Below are 18,364 nucleotides of genomic sequence, written 5' to 3' on the forward strand. Positions count from 1 at the left end.
TTCCTTAATAGAACACACCTGGTCCCTAATCAAGAGGGCGGGAAAGGCACATTCCACATTGCGCATTGCGTGTTCCGTATTGCCTTTTTAAATTAAATATACCAGAGGCATAGACACTTAGAAAAAAATAGAGGCCTTTTTAAATTAAATATACCAGAGGCATAGACACTTAGAAAAAAATAGAGGCCGTTTTAAATAAAATATACCAGAGGCATAGACACTTAGAAAAAAAATAGAGGCCTTTTTAAATTAAATATACCAGAGGCATAGACACTTAGAATAAAAAAGAGGCCTTTTTAAATTAAATATACCAGAGGCATAGACACTTAGAATAAAATAGAGGCCTTTTTAAATTAAATATACCAGAGGCATAGACACTTAGAATAAAATAGAGGCCTTTTTAAATTAAATATACCAGAGGCATAGACACTTAGAATAAAAAAGAGGCCTTTTTAAATTAAATATACCAGAGGCATAGACACTTAGAATAAAATAGAGGCCTTTTTAAATTAAATATACCAGAGGCATAGACACTTAGAATAAAAAAGAGGCCTTTTTAAATTAAATATACCAGAGGCATAGACACTTAGAATAAAAAAGAGGCCTTTTTAAATTAAATATACCAGAGGCATAGACACTTAGAATAAAATAGAGGCCTTTTTAAATTAAATATACCAGTAGAAAAGACACTTTGAGTAAAAAAGGCCATTTTAAATAAAATATACCATGGCCAAATGAACTTAGAATAAAAGAGGAGAGTTTAGTTTAAATTATACCATGGTTAAATGCTGTTAGAAAAAAAGTGCACAGTTTAATCTTATTTGGAAGGCGCATTGACTCTTAAAGTCCACAAGATGTCACCGGTACTCCATCGTTTTTTTTCTGTTATACCATATGTACGTGCCACTGGGTGGACCCTCCAGACACCTCAGCCTAGTTGAAGTGTCCGATGAAGGTGCACTCATCTGGGCATGAGGTAAAGTTATTATACCAACATCATGTGGAGGTTTTCAAGTCAGAAATTGCACAAAGTCCCTAAATATACCAGAAGCATGGAGTTTTATGAGTGAATTAGTCTATGTCCCTTACTTTGTTAGACCATACACAAGATATTTTCTTCAGGAAATGCACAGAGTCCAATGCTATAACATTGCCAGGTGGTGGCTTTAAGGGAAAAAAGCATAAAAGTGTCCGAAAAACATGCTCTTTAGCTCGGGTACATCCCCAGGATCAAGAAAAATTGTCAGTTTTTTTTTCTATCTTGCTTAGAAATAGGTGTAAATTGACTCTGAAGTGTCATATCAGGCAATGCACAGAGTCCTTAAATATACCAGTAGCATGAGGTTTTTGTTGGAAATTAGTCTATTTCCCTTCCTGAGTTATACCTTATACAAGTAGTAATCTTCAGGCAATGCACAGAGTCCTTAAATTTACCAGTAGCATGAGGTTTTTGTTGGAAATTAGTCTATTTCCCTTCCTGAGTTAGACCATATACAAGTAGTAATCTTCAGGCAATGCACAGAGTCCTTAAATTTACCAGTAGCATGAGGTTTTTGTTGGAAATTAGTCTATTTCCCTTCCTGAGTTAGACCATATACAAGTAGTAATCTTCAGGCAATGCACAGAGTCCTTAAATTTACCAGTAGCATGAGGTTTTTGTTGGAAATTAGTCTATTTCCCTTCCTGAGTTAGACCATATACAAGTAGTAATCTTCAGGCAATGCACAGAGTCCTTAAATATACCAGCAGCAGGTGGTGGCTTTTAGTGAAAAAAGCATAAAAGTGTCCAAAAAACATGCTCTTTAGCTCAGGTACATCCCCAGGATCAAGAAAAATTGTCAGTTTTTTTCTCTATCTTGCTTAGAAATAGGTGTAAATCCAGTCTGAAGTGTCTGATCAGAAAATGCACTAAGTCCATTTTTTCTGTTATACCATACGCATTTGCCACTGGGTGGCTCCTCCAGACACATCTGTCCACTTGGAGTGTCCAATGAAGGTGCACTCATCTGGGCATGAGGTAAAGTTATTAAGCTTCCTTAATAGAACACACCTGGTCCCTAATCAAGAGGGCGGGAAAGGCACATTCCACATTGCGCATTGCGTGTTCCGTATTGCAGCCATCCCTAAGCAGTAGGTCGCGCTGGGATTGCTCATTGCGTATTGCGTGTTCCGTATTGCAGCCATCCCTAAGCAGTAGGTCGCGCTGGGATTGCTCATTGCGTATTGCGCATTGCGTGTTCCGTATTGCAGCCATCCCTAAGCAGTAGGTCGCGCTGGGATTGCACATTGCGTATTGCGTGTTCCGTATTCCGACCATCCCTATTTAAGGGTTAGGCGCTGTTAAGATTTTTCAAAGTCCAAGAATATACCAGCAGCATAGACACTTAGAATAAAAAAGAGGCCGTTTTAAATAAAATATACCAGTAGCATAGACACTTAGAATAAAATAGAGGCCTTTTTAAATTAAATATACCAGAGGCATAGACACTTAGAATAAAATAGAGGCCTTTTTAAATTAAATATACCAGAGGCATAGACACTTAGACTAAAATAGAGGCCGTTTTAAATAAAATATACCAGTAGCATAGACACTTAGACTAAAATAGAGACCTTTTTAAATTAAATATACCAGAGGCATAGACACTTAGAATAAAATAGAGGCCTTTTTAAATTAAATATACCAGAGGCATAGACACTTAGAATAAAATAGAGGCCTTTTTAAATTAAATATACCAGAGGCATAGACACTTAGAATAAAATAGAGGCCTTTTTAAATTAAATATACCAGAGGCATAGACACTTAGAATAAAATAGAGGCCTTTTTAAATTAAATATACCAGAGGCATAGACACTTAGAATAAAAAAGAGGCCTTTTTAAATTAAATATACCAGAGGCATAGACACTTAGAATAAAATAGAGGCCTTTTTAAATTAAATATACCAGAGGCATAGACACTTAGAATAAAAAAGAGGCCTTTTTAAATTAAATATACCAGAGGCATAGACACTTAGAATAAAAAAGAGGCCTTTTTAAATTAAATATACCAGAGGCATAGACACTTAGAATAAAATAGAGGCCTTTTTAAATTAAATATACCAGTAGAAAAGACACTTTGAGTAAAAAAGGCCATTTTAAATAAAATATACCATGGCCAAATGAACTTAGAATAAAAGAGGAGAGTTTAGTTTAAATTATACCATGGTTAAATGCTGTTAGAAAAAAAGTGCACAGTTTAATCTTATTTGGAAGGCGCATTGACTCTTAAAGTCCACAAGATGTCACCGGTACTCCATCGTTTTTTTTCTGTTATACCATATGTACGTGCCACTGGGTGGACCCTCCAGACACCTCAGCCTAGTTGAAGTGTCCGATGAAGGTGCACTCATCTGGGCATGAGGTAAAGTTATTATACCAACATCATGTGGAGGTTTTCAAGTCAGAAATTGCACAAAGTCCCTAAATATACCAGAAGCATGGAGTTTTATGAGTGAATTAGTCTATGTCCCTTACTTTGTTAGACCATACACAAGATATTTTCTTCAGGAAATGCACAGAGTCCAATGCTATAACATTGCCAGGTGGTGGCTTTAAGGGAAAAAAGCATAAAAGTGTCCGAAAAACATGCTCTTTAGCTCGGGTACATCCCCAGGATCAAGAAAAATTGTCAGTTTTTTTTTCTATCTTGCTTAGAAATAGGTGTAAATTGACTCTGAAGTGTCATATCAGGCAATGCACAGAGTCCTTAAATATACCAGTAGCATGAGGTTTTTGTTGGAAATTAGTCTATTTCCCTTCCTGAGTTATACCTTATACAAGTAGTAATCTTCAGGCAATGCACAGAGTCCTTAAATTTACCAGTAGCATGAGGTTTTTGTTGGAAATTAGTCTATTTCCCTTCCTGAGTTAGACCATATACAAGTAGTAATCTTCAGGCAATGCACAGAGTCCTTAAATTTACCAGTAGCATGAGGTTTTTGTTGGAAATTAGTCTATTTCCCTTCCTGAGTTAGACCATATACAAGTAGTAATCTTCAGGCAATGCACAGAGTCCTTAAATTTACCAGTAGCATGAGGTTTTTGTTGGAAATTAGTCTATTTCCCTTCCTGAGTTAGACCATATACAAGTAGTAATCTTCAGGCAATGCACAGAGTCCTTAAATATACCAGCAGCAGGTGGTGGCTTTTAGTGAAAAAAGCATAAAAGTGTCCAAAAAACATGCTCTTTAGCTCAGGTACATCCCCAGGATCAAGAAAAATTGTCAGTTTTTTTCTCTATCTTGCTTAGAAATAGGTGTAAATCCAGTCTGAAGTGTCTGATCAGAAAATGCACTAAGTCCATTTTTTCTGTTATACCATACGCATTTGCCACTGGGTGGCTCCTCCAGACACATCTGTCCACTTGGAGTGTCCAATGAAGGTGCACTCATCTGGGCATGAGGTAAAGTTATTAAGCTTCCTTAATAGAACACACCTGGTCCCTAATCAAGAGGGCGGGAAAGGCACATTCCACATTGCGCATTGCGTGTTCCGTATTGCAGCCATCCCTAAGCAGTAGGTCGCGCTGGGATTGCTCATTGCGTATTGCGTGTTCCGTATTGCAGCCATCCCTAAGCAGTAGGTCGCGCTGGGATTGCTCATTGCGTATTGCGCATTGCGTGTTCCGTATTGCAGCCATCCCTAAGCAGTAGGTCGCGCTGGGATTGCACATTGCGTATTGCGTGTTCCGTATTCCGACCATCCCTATTTAAGGGTTAGGCGCTGTTAAGATTTTTCAAAGTCCAAGAATATACCAGCAGCATAGACACTTAGAATAAAAAAGAGGCCGTTTTAAATAAAATATACCAGTAGCATAGACACTTAGAATAAAATAGAGGCCTTTTTAAATTAAATATACCAGAGGCATAGACACTTAGAATAAAATAGAGGCCTTTTTAAATTAAATATACCAGAGGCATAGACACTTAGACTAAAATAGAGGCCGTTTTAAATAAAATATACCAGTAGCATAGACACTTAGACTAAAATAGAGACCTTTTTAAATTAAATATACCAGAGGCATAGACACTTAGAATAAAATAGAGGCCTTTTTAAATTAAATATACCAGAGGCATAGACACTTAGAATAAAATAGAGGCCTTTTTAAATTAAATATACCAGAGGCATAGACACTTAGAATAAAAAAGAGGCCTTTTTAAATTAAATATACCAGAGGCATAGACACTTAGAATAAAATAGAGGCCTTTTTAAATTAAATATACCAGTAGAAAAGACACTTTGAGTAAAAAAGGCCATTTTAAATAAAATATACCATGGCCAAATGAACTTAGAATAAAAGAGGAGAGTTTAGTTTAAATTATACCATGGTTAAATGCTGTTAGAAAAAAAGTGCACAGTTTAATCTTATTTGGAAGGCGCATTGACTCTTAAAGTCCACAAGATGTCACCGGTACTCCATCGTTTTTTTTCTGTTATACCATATGTACGTGCCACTGGGTGGACCCTCCAGACACCTCAGCCTAGTTGAAGTGTCCGATGAAGGTGCACTCATCTGGGCATGAGGTAAAGTTATTATACCAACATCATGTGGAGGTTTTCAAGTCAGAAATTGCACAAAGTCCCTAAATATACCAGAAGCATGGAGTTTTATGAGTGAATTAGTCTATGTCCCTTACTTTGTTAGACCATACACAAGATATTTTCTTCAGGAAATGCACAGAGTCCAATGCTATAACATTGCCAGGTGGTGGCTTTAAGGGAAAAAAGCATAAAAGTGTCCGAAAAACATGCTCTTTAGCTCGGGTACATCCCCAGGATCAAGAAAAATTGTCAGTTTTTTTTTCTATCTTGCTTAGAAATAGGTGTAAATTGACTCTGAAGTGTCATATCAGGCAATGCACAGAGTCCTTAAATATACCAGTAGCATGAGGTTTTTGTTGGAAATTAGTCTATTTCCCTTCCTGAGTTATACCTTATACAAGTAGTAATCTTCAGGCAATGCACAGAGTCCTTAAATTTACCAGTAGCATGAGGTTTTTGTTGGAAATTAGTCTATTTCCCTTCCTGAGTTAGACCATATACAAGTAGTAATCTTCAGGCAATGCACAGAGTCCTTAAATTTACCAGTAGCATGAGGTTTTTGTTGGAAATTAGTCTATTTCCCTTCCTGAGTTAGACCATATACAAGTAGTAATCTTCAGGCAATGCACAGAGTCCTTAAATTTACCAGTAGCATGAGGTTTTTGTTGGAAATTAGTCTATTTCCCTTCCTGAGTTAGACCATATACAAGTAGTAATCTTCAGGCAATGCACAGAGTCCTTAAATATACCAGCAGCAGGTGGTGGCTTTTAGTGAAAAAAGCATAAAAGTGTCCAAAAAACATGCTCTTTAGCTCAGGTACATCCCCAGGATCAAGAAAAATTGTCAGTTTTTTTCTCTATCTTGCTTAGAAATAGGTGTAAATCCAGTCTGAAGTGTCTGATCAGAAAATGCACTAAGTCCATTTTTTCTGTTATACCATACGCATTTGCCACTGGGTGGCTCCTCCAGACACATCTGTCCACTTGGAGTGTCCAATGAAGGTGCACTCATCTGGGCATGAGGTAAAGTTATTAAGCTTCCTTAATAGAACACACCTGGTCCCTAATCAAGAGGGCGGGAAAGGCACATTCCACATTGCGCATTGCGTGTTCCGTATTGCAGCCATCCCTAAGCAGTAGGTCGCGCTGGGATTGCTCATTGCGTATTGCGTGTTCCGTATTGCAGCCATCCCTAAGCAGTAGGTCGCGCTGGGATTGCTCATTGCGTATTGCGCATTGCGTGTTCCGTATTGCAGCCATCCCTAAGCAGTAGGTCGCGCTGGGATTGCACATTGCGTATTGCGTGTTCCGTATTCCGACCATCCCTATTTAAGGGTTAGGCGCTGTTAAGATTTTTCAAAGTCCAAGAATATACCAGCAGCATAGACACTTAGAATAAAAAAGAGGCCGTTTTAAATAAAATATACCAGTAGCATAGACACTTAGAATAAAATAGAGGCCTTTTTAAATTAAATATACCAGAGGCATAGACACTTAGAATAAAATAGAGGCCTTTTTAAATTAAATATACCAGAGGCATAGACACTTAGACTAAAATAGAGGCCGTTTTAAATAAAATATACCAGTAGCATAGACACTTAGACTAAAATAGAGACCTTTTTAAATTAAATATACCAGAGGCATAGACACTTAGAATAAAATAGAGGCCTTTTTAAATTAAATATACCAGAGGCATAGACACTTAGAATAAAATAGAGGCCTTTTTAAATTAAATATACCAGAGGCATAGACACTTAGAATAAAATAGAGGCCTTTTTAAATTAAATATACCAGAGGCATAGACACTTAGAATAAAATAGAGGCCTTTTTAAATTAAATATACCAGAGGCATAGACACTTAGAATAAAAAAGAGGCCTTTTTAAATTAAATATACCAGAGGCATAGACACTTAGAATAAAATAGAGGCCTTTTTAAATTAAATATACCAGAGGCATAGACACTTAGAATAAAAAAGAGGCCTTTTTAAATTAAATATACCAGAGGCATAGACACTTAGAATAAAAAAGAGGCCTTTTTAAATTAAATATACCAGAGGCATAGACACTTAGAATAAAATAGAGGCCTTTTTAAATTAAATATACCAGTAGAAAAGACACTTTGAGTAAAAAAGGCCATTTTAAATAAAATATACCATGGCCAAATGAACTTAGAATAAAAGAGGAGAGTTTAGTTTAAATTATACCATGGTTAAATGCTGTTAGAAAAAAAGTGCACAGTTTAATCTTATTTGGAAGGCGCATTGACTCTTAAAGTCCACAAGATGTCACCGGTACTCCATCGTTTTTTTTCTGTTATACCATATGTACGTGCCACTGGGTGGACCCTCCAGACACCTCAGCCTAGTTGAAGTGTCCGATGAAGGTGCACTCATCTGGGCATGAGGTAAAGTTATTATACCAACATCATGTGGAGGTTTTCAAGTCAGAAATTGCACAAAGTCCCTAAATATACCAGAAGCATGGAGTTTTATGAGTGAATTAGTCTATGTCCCTTACTTTGTTAGACCATACACAAGATATTTTCTTCAGGAAATGCACAGAGTCCAATGCTATAACATTGCCAGGTGGTGGCTTTAAGGGAAAAAAGCATAAAAGTGTCCGAAAAACATGCTCTTTAGCTCGGGTACATCCCCAGGATCAAGAAAAATTGTCAGTTTTTTTTTCTATCTTGCTTAGAAATAGGTGTAAATTGACTCTGAAGTGTCATATCAGGCAATGCACAGAGTCCTTAAATATACCAGTAGCATGAGGTTTTTGTTGGAAATTAGTCTATTTCCCTTCCTGAGTTATACCTTATACAAGTAGTAATCTTCAGGCAATGCACAGAGTCCTTAAATTTACCAGTAGCATGAGGTTTTTGTTGGAAATTAGTCTATTTCCCTTCCTGAGTTAGACCATATACAAGTAGTAATCTTCAGGCAATGCACAGAGTCCTTAAATTTACCAGTAGCATGAGGTTTTTGTTGGAAATTAGTCTATTTCCCTTCCTGAGTTAGACCATATACAAGTAGTAATCTTCAGGCAATGCACAGAGTCCTTAAATTTACCAGTAGCATGAGGTTTTTGTTGGAAATTAGTCTATTTCCCTTCCTGAGTTAGACCATATACAAGTAGTAATCTTCAGGCAATGCACAGAGTCCTTAAATATACCAGCAGCAGGTGGTGGCTTTTAGTGAAAAAAGCATAAAAGTGTCCAAAAAACATGCTCTTTAGCTCAGGTACATCCCCAGGATCAAGAAAAATTGTCAGTTTTTTTCTCTATCTTGCTTAGAAATAGGTGTAAATCCAGTCTGAAGTGTCTGATCAGAAAATGCACTAAGTCCATTTTTTCTGTTATACCATACGCATTTGCCACTGGGTGGCTCCTCCAGACACATCTGTCCACTTGGAGTGTCCAATGAAGGTGCACTCATCTGGGCATGAGGTAAAGTTATTAAGCTTCCTTAATAGAACACACCTGGTCCCTAATCAAGAGGGCGGGAAAGGCACATTCCACATTGCGCATTGCGTGTTCCGTATTGCAGCCATCCCTAAGCAGTAGGTCGCGCTGGGATTGCTCATTGCGTATTGCGTGTTCCGTATTGCAGCCATCCCTAAGCAGTAGGTCGCGCTGGGATTGCTCATTGCGTATTGCGCATTGCGTGTTCCGTATTGCAGCCATCCCTAAGCAGTAGGTCGCGCTGGGATTGCACATTGCGTATTGCGTGTTCCGTATTCCGACCATCCCTATTTAAGGGTTAGGCGCTGTTAAGATTTTTCAAAGTCCAAGAATATACCAGCAGCATAGACACTTAGAATAAAAAAGAGGCCGTTTTAAATAAAATATACCAGTAGCATAGACACTTAGAATAAAATAGAGGCCTTTTTAAATTAAATATACCAGAGGCATAGACACTTAGAATAAAATAGAGGCCTTTTTAAATTAAATATACCAGAGGCATAGACACTTAGACTAAAATAGAGGCCGTTTTAAATAAAATATACCAGTAGCATAGACACTTAGACTAAAATAGAGACCTTTTTAAATTAAATATACCAGAGGCATAGACACTTAGAATAAAATAGAGGCCTTTTTAAATTAAATATACCAGAGGCATAGACACTTAGAATAAAATAGAGGCCTTTTTAAATTAAATATACCAGAGGCATAGACACTTAGAATAAAATAGAGGCCTTTTTAAATTAAATATACCAGAGGCATAGACACTTAGAATAAAATAGAGGCCTTTTTAAATTAAATATACCAGAGGCATAGACACTTAGAATAAAAAAGAGGCCTTTTTAAATTAAATATACCAGAGGCATAGACACTTAGAATAAAATAGAGGCCTTTTTAAATTAAATATACCAGAGGCATAGACACTTAGAATAAAAAAGAGGCCTTTTTAAATTAAATATACCAGAGGCATAGACACTTAGAATAAAATAGAGGCCTTTTTAAATTAAATATACCAGAGGCATAGACACTTAGAATAAAAAAGAGGCCTTTTTAAATTAAATATACCAGAGGCATAGACACTTAGAATAAAAAAGAGGCCTTTTTAAATTAAATATACCAGAGGCATAGACACTTAGAATAAAATAGAGGCCTTTTTAAATTAAATATACCAGTAGAAAAGACACTTTGAGTAAAAAAGGCCATTTTAAATAAAATATACCATGGCCAAATGAACTTAGAATAAAAGAGGAGAGTTTAGTTTAAATTATACCATGGTTAAATGCTGTTAGAAAAAAAGTGCACAGTTTAATCTTATTTGGAAGGCGCATTGACTCTTAAAGTCCACAAGATGTCACCGGTACTCCATCGTTTTTTTTCTGTTATACCATATGTACGTGCCACTGGGTGGACCCTCCAGACACCTCAGCCTAGTTGAAGTGTCCGATGAAGGTGCACTCATCTGGGCATGAGGTAAAGTTATTATACCAACATCATGTGGAGGTTTTCAAGTCAGAAATTGCACAAAGTCCCTAAATATACCAGAAGCATGGAGTTTTATGAGTGAATTAGTCTATGTCCCTTACTTTGTTAGACCATACACAAGATATTTTCTTCAGGAAATGCACAGAGTCCAATGCTATAACATTGCCAGGTGGTGGCTTTAAGGGAAAAAAGCATAAAAGTGTCCGAAAAACATGCTCTTTAGCTCGGGTACATCCCCAGGATCAAGAAAAATTGTCAGTTTTTTTTTCTATCTTGCTTAGAAATAGGTGTAAATTGACTCTGAAGTGTCATATCAGGCAATGCACAGAGTCCTTAAATATACCAGTAGCATGAGGTTTTTGTTGGAAATTAGTCTATTTCCCTTCCTGAGTTATACCTTATACAAGTAGTAATCTTCAGGCAATGCACAGAGTCCTTAAATTTACCAGTAGCATGAGGTTTTTGTTGGAAATTAGTCTATTTCCCTTCCTGAGTTAGACCATATACAAGTAGTAATCTTCAGAATATGCACAAAGTCCATAAATATACCAGCAGCACGAAGTTTTCAAGTGGAAAATATTCTATGTCGCTTCATTTGGTATACCATAGGCGTCAGTTTTCGGCGAAAATAATTCTATGTCGATAAAAATGTTATACCATACGTATGATTTTGTGTTCAAAAATCGCACTATGTTCCAATTTTGACCAAGGGGTGGATCATCCAGAGGCCTCGATCCTCTGACAGTGCCCGCCGAATGTGCACCCAGACGGACATGCATCTCATTCCCCCTGTCTGGATGATTTTATGAATGGGTGATATGCAAACACCTACCATCAGGTATATAGGGGAGAGGGTCTTCTGAAAGCCACATATATGGTATACCATAAATGAAGACAAGGATTATGGCGCACGCTTTGCCCGACCAAAGGTCACTCCCTGGGCATTTTAGAGGATTTGAGAGGCCTCTTTATGGATCTCACAAATGATCCATGCATGGAATTTTGCACACTTTATCCGAATAAAGTGCACTTTTGGGCTTATGAGAGTAGGTTGGTATGCCTCTCTCTGGATGTGAGGAAGGATCCAGGAATAAAGGCATGTAATGCCACACAATTTATCCGACTAAATGACACTCTTGGGCTTATGAGAGAGGATGAGGGGCCTCTCTGTGGATGTCAGAAAGGCTCCATGCATGAAAGCATGTAATGTCACACACTTTATCCGATTAAAGTGTACATGTTGGGCTTATGATTAAGCATGAGGGCCCTATATGTGGATGTCAGAAAGGTTCCAGGCTTAAAGGCATGTAATGTCACACACTTTATCCGATTAAAGTGTACATGTTGGGCTTATGATTAAGCATGAGGGCCCTATATGTGGATGTCAGAAAGGTTCCAGGCTTAAAGGCATGTAATGTCACACACTTTATCCGATTAAAGTGCACATTTGGGCTTATGATTAAGCATGAGGGCCCTATGTGTGGATGTCAGAAAGGCTCCATGCATGAAAGCATGTAATGCCACACACTTTATCCGATTAAAGTGCACATTTGGGCTTATGATTAAGCATGAGGGCCCTATGTGTGGATGTCAGAAAGGCTCCATGCATGAAAGCATGTAATGCCACACACTTTATCCGATTAAAGTGTACATGTTGGGCTTATGATTAAGCATGAGGGCCCTATATGTGGATGTCAGAAAGGTTCCAGGCTTAAAGGCATGTAATGTCACACACTTTATCCGATTAAAGTGCACATTTGGGCTTATGATTAAGCATGAGGGCCCTATGTGTGGATGTCAGAAAGGCTCCATGCATGAAAGCATGTAATGCCACACACTTTATCCGATTAAAGTGCACATTTGGGCTTATGATTAAGCATGAGGGCCCTATGTGTGGATGTCAGAAAGGCTCCATGCATGAAAGCATGTAATGTCACACACTTTATCCGATTAAAGTGTACATGTTGGGCTTATGAGAGTAGGTTGGTATGCCTCTCTCTGGATGTGAGGAAGGATCCAGGAATAAAGGCATGTAATGCCACACAATTTATCCGACTAAATGACACTCTTGGGCTTATGAGAGAGGATGAGGGGCCTCTCTGTGGATGTCAGAAAGGCTCCATGCATGAAAGCATGTAATGTCACACACTTTATCCGATTAAAGTGCACATTTGGGCTTATGATTAAGCATGAGGGCCCTATGTGTGGATGTCAGAAAGGCTCCATGCATGAAAGCATGTAATGTCACACACTTTATCCGATTAAAGTGTACATGTTGGGCTTATGATTAAGCATGAGGGCCCTATGTGTGGATGTCAGAAAGGCTCCATGCATGAAAGCATGTAATGTCACACACTTTATCCGATTAAAGTGTACATGTTGGGCTTATGATTAAGCATGAGGGCCCTATATGTGGATGTCAGAAAGGTTCCAGGCTTAAAGGCATGTAATGCCACACACTTTATCCGTTTAAAGTGCACGCTTCGGCTTAAGAGAGGAGTTGAGAGGCCTCTCCCTGGAAGTCACAGATGATCCAGGCCTGCAATGGCAGACACTATATCACTTTATCCGAGTAAGAGGCTCCCTCTGAGCAAAGTAGGGGGGGAGTGAGGCCCCCCCCGGAGGTCTGAAAAGATCCAGGCCTTTAAATGACACGGGCTGTGCCCGAGCAAAGTGCCCACGCTGGGCAAGGGTGGAGGCGTGATGCTCCCCCTTATGGAGGTCGTCCTACCTCCATCCTCACGTAATGTATTTCGACCTGTGCGTATCCGGAGGGTGCTATGCGCAAGCCCGGAAGATGCTGGTTTCGGCTGGCCTTACCGGATCCAATGGTATAGCACCTAGGTGCGCTCTAAGGCCGTAAACCCCCCCCATGTGTTTGAGAATGGTAGGTGTTATACCATTGCCACGAACCACTTATTGAATCAGCCATGCCCTTTCGGCAATCGAGTCTCAGAGGTGTGTCCGAGGGAAGATTTGCCTTGGCGGGCATGGCTGTCTGGCATCTCCCCGACCCTGGAGGAATGCGCTAACGGTGTAATGCAAACACCTACCAGCAGGTATATAGGGGAGCATGCTTTCTGAGCCTTATATGATTGTACCATAATAAGGATCAGAAGAAAGGCAGTGCGTTAAGGTGAACTAGCCCGACTCTAATGCACCTTGACGGCTTAAGGGGAGGGATAAGTGACCCCTGCTGATGGAGGTCAAAGACATCCGTGTCTCTCAGGCCTTCGAACCACTGCTTGCGCCCGACCGAAATGCCACTGCTGGGCATGGGTGTAAGAGTGGTGACCCCCCTTATGGAGGTCTGTCCAACCTCCAGCCTGCATGCTCCACCTCGGCCTGTGCGTATCCGGAGGGTGCTGTGCGCAAGCCCGGAAGATGCTGGTTTCGGCTGGCCTTACCGGATCCAATGGCACAGTACCTAGGTGCGCTCTAAGACCGTTATCCGAACCCAAGTCCGCCAGGGGTTTTTCTGTTATACCAGTAGCATCGACCATCACTTTGATCAGCCAGGCCTTTTCGGGGGTCGAGCGTCCGAGGTGTGTCCGAGGGAAGATTTGCCTTGGCGGGCATGGCTGGCGAGTACCTCCCCGGCCGTGGAGGAAAACGCATACGGTGCATTGCAAACACCTACCAGCAGGTATATAGGAGAGCATGTCTCTTGAGTTCATCCTAACCTTATAATGGTTATCCCATTCATAAGGCCTGGATGCAAGGCGGTGCGTGAAGGTAACATTAGCCTGACTCTAACACTTTCACCGGTTAGGGGTGGAGTGGTGACCCCCCTAACACTGGAGGTCTCGCCGACCTCCAGGCACCAGCCTCACATGCTCTACCTCGGCCTGTGCGTATCCGGAGGGTGCTGTGCGCAAGCCCGGAAGATGCTGGTTTCGGCTGGCCTTACCGGATCCAATGGCACAGTACCTAGGTGCGCTCTAAGACCGTTATCCGAACCCAAGTCCGCCAGGGGTTTTTCAGTTATACCAGTAGCATCGACCATCACTTGGTTCAGCCAGGCCTTTTCAGGGGTCGAGCGTCCGAGGTGTGTCCGAGGGAAGATTTGCCTTGGCGGGCATGGCTGGCGAGAACCTCCCCGGCCGTGGAGGAAAACGCGTACGGTGGATTGCAAAAACCTACCAGCAGGTTTTTAGGGAGAGCGTCAATCTCGAGGGCGTTCGGAGCTCTCCCGATCTATTGGCATACGATGCCCGCCAGGGGTTAGGCTCTCGGGTTACCACTTAAGGTTTCTCCCTGTCATAAGAAAGACAACCGGTCAAACCAATGCGCAATGTACAATGAGGTGCGAGCTCATATCCTATATATTGCTCAGAGCCGCAACCTCGGTGCGACATACCTAGGTACAGGAATAGGGCGAGAGGTGGATGCGCTCCTTCAGGACGGGTAGGTCGGCAGCCTCTCGGGTATGATCGTTCACCAACGAAAGCTGTACAAAAGGGGTGACTGCGCTCATTGAGGACGGCAGCCTCAACATGACATACCTATCAAAAACTCTCCCATGAGGTGTGTGCGCTCCTTCAGGATGGGAGGTCGGCAGCCTCGGTATGATCATGATGACCGAGACACAGGCCTTGGGTTGGGCCTAGGGTTGAAGCCTTCTGTGCCGCCCGGGTAGTTCCTCCCCAAACCAGCGGGCATGCCTCTATGGGGGGGCCTCGGTCTGAAAAGACACGATCCTCACCCGGAACCGTCTGAGGGAAGCGTTGAAGGCCGGTCTGTCTACACAGGTGTCCGCTATCGGCGTCCATGGTGTACGGGTGAGAGCCAGCAGTGGATCGGGTTTTAGTTCAACACATGCTTGGCCTCACCCCGCCTGGTCACGGAATCACTCATTTCTCGGTTACGTCCCACAGTAGCGCGCGCGCGTGCTGGGAGCTGACGAGGGCTCTCTCCCCCACGCTGACGGCGCACCCCTGCTGCACCGATGGTGGGCGTCCGGTACCGAGGTGGGCCCCTGACCCTGCCCGGGGGATGGAGCACGCCGAGGTGGCCGCGACGTTAGCTGGTGTCCCTTTCACCACCGCGGTGCAGCTACCTGGTTGCTAAGTACACACGGCCGGTACAGTGAAACTGCGAATGGCTCATTAAATCAGTCATGGTTCCTTTGATCGCTCCACACGTTACTCGGATAACTGTGGTAATTCTAGAGCTAATACATGCAAACGAGCGCTGACCCCTCTGGGGGATGCGTGCATTTATCAGATCCAAAACCCATCCGGCGGGGCGCGGGCCCCCCGGCCGCTTTGGTGACTCTAGATAACCTCGGGCCGATCGCGCGCCCCTCCGCGGGCGGCGACGTCTCATTCGAATGTCTGCCCTATCAACTTTCGATGGTACTATAGTCGCCTACCATGGTGACCACGGGTAACGGGGAATCAGGGTTCGATTCCGGAGAGGGAGCCTGAGAAACGGCTACCACATCCAAGGGAAGGCAGCAGGCGCGCAAATTACCCATTCCCGACACGGGGGAGGTAGTGACGAAAAATAACGATACAGGTCTCTTTCGAGGCCCTGTAATCGGAATGAGCGTATCCTAAACCCATGGGTGAGGACCCATTGGAGGGCAAGTCTGGTGCCAGCAGCCGCGGTAATTCCAGCTCCAATAGCGTATATTAAAGTTGCTGCAGTTAAAAAGCTCGTAGTTGGATTTCGGGAGTGGGCTGACGGTCCGCCGCGAGGCGAGCCACCGCCTGTCCCAGACCCTGCCTCCCGGTGCCCCTCGGATGCCTTGGCTGGGTGTCCGGTCGGGGGTCCGGAGCGTTTACTTTGAAAAAATTAGAGTGTTCAAAGCGGGCCGCTACTCGCCCGAATACCTGAGCTAGGAATAATGGAATAGGACCTCCGTTTCTATTTTGTGGGTTTCCGGAACCAGGGCCATGATTAAGAGGGACGGCCGGGGGCATTCGTATTGCGCCGCTAGAGGTGAAATTCTTGGACCGGCGCAAGACGGACGAAAGCGAAAGCATTTGCCAAGAATGTTTTCATTAATCAAGAACGAAAGTCGGAGGTTCGAAGACGATCAGATACCGTCGTAGTTTCCGACCGTAAACTATGCCAACCCGCGATCCGGCGGCGTTATTCCATGACCCGCCGGGCAGCGTGCGGGAAACCACGAGTCTTTGGGTTCCGGGGGGAGTATGGTTGCAAAGCTGAAACTTAAAGGAATTGACGGAAGGGCACCACCAGGAGTGGAGCCTGCGGCTTAATTTGACTCAACACGGGAAACCTCACCCGGCCCGGACACGGAAAGGATTGACAGATTGAGGAAGGGCACCACCAGGAGTGGAGCCTGCGGCTTAATTTGACTCAACACGGGAAACCTCACCCGGCCCGGACACGGAAAGGATTGACAGATTGATGGCTCTTTCTCGATTCTGTGGGTGGTGGTGCATGGCCGTTCTTAGTTGGTGGAGCGATTTGTCTGGTTAATTCCGATAACGAACGAGACTCCGGCATGCTAACTAGTTATGCGGCCCTCCGTGGTCTGCATCAACTTCTTAGAGGGACAAGTGGCGTTCAGCCACACGAGATGGAGCAATAACAGGTCTGTGATGCCCTTAGATGTCCGGGGCTGCACGCGCGCCACAATGGTTGGCTCAGCATGTGCCTACCCTTCGCCGAGAGGCGCGGGTAATCCGCTGAAACCCAATCGTGATTGGGACTGGGGATTGCAATTATTCCCCATGAACGAGGAATTCCCAGTAAGCGTGAGTCACAAGCTCGCGTTGATTAAGTCCCTGCCCTTTGTACACACCGCCCGTCGCTACTACCGATCGGATGGTTTAGTGAGGTCCTCGGATCGGCCGCACCGGGACCCCTCGTGGGCCTTGGTGTAGTGCTGAGAAGTCGATCAAACTTGATCATCTAGAGGAAGTAAAAGTCGTAACAAGGTTTCCGTAGGTGAACCTGCGGAAGGATCATTAACGGGTAGCGCCGCCCGGCGCGCCTCCTCCCAGCCTCTGTGCGTCTCCTCGGGCCTCTGGGGAAAGGGTTGTGCGCTTCGGTACCGGACTGGAGATCATCATATGTTTAACGCCTGAACAGCGATGGCGCAAGCTGGTCTGTTCTCTCCAAACAGCCCCCCATCTCGAGCGCACCTCCTCGGTACTCTCTGGCTCGTGCGAAGCGCTAAAAAACACGGTTACGGCCGGTTTCCACACGCACAATGGCGTGAGTCTGGGCCGCGAGGCCCTCTCTCTCTGTCGGCGTGCGTGGGGTTTTCCACATTCGGTGACCTCAGGCTCACGGCACCACCACGCACCCTACGTCTGTTGCTATAAATCGGGACTGTGCCCGTAAAGGACCAGACCCGCGTTGGGAGGTTCGCAGGAGGCTCACGCCACCTTTGTCTTCCTGGGCTCAGACGTCGTCAAAGCGGTTGCGCGTGTGTGGCCGTTGCCTTCCATTTTTCGTCGGGTGACGGGTACCTACTAGTCTTCGAACCAACCCCATACAGCGCTACGAGTGCTCTCCCTTACCGGAGGCATGGCGGGCGGTGATGGGGAGGGCCACGTGTGGACTCTAGCTCATCAACCCCGCCTCAGGCAGCGCTACGAGTGCTCTCCTGTACTGGAGACATGGCGGACGCTGACTGGGTGGTCCCCCTGGTGGCTTTAGTCTTCACACCCTCCACACCCCGGTGCTACGCGTGCTCCTCTCCGCAGGGAGGGGTGGACATGGCGGGCGGCGGGTGAGGAGAGGGGTTCACTGTGTGCTGTAGCTCCCAAGCTCACCTCGGGCAGCGCTACGAGTGCTCCTCCCTTCCTGGGAGCATGGCGGGCGGTGACGAGGTAGGCCTCTGGGTCCTTCAGTATTCACAC

The sequence above is a fragment of the Brachyhypopomus gauderio genome, unplaced genomic scaffold (genome assembly GCF_052324685.1).
Source record: "Brachyhypopomus gauderio isolate BG-103 unplaced genomic scaffold, BGAUD_0.2 sc346, whole genome shotgun sequence".
In the NCBI taxonomy this organism is placed as follows: Eukaryota; Metazoa; Chordata; class Actinopteri; order Gymnotiformes; family Hypopomidae; genus Brachyhypopomus; species Brachyhypopomus gauderio.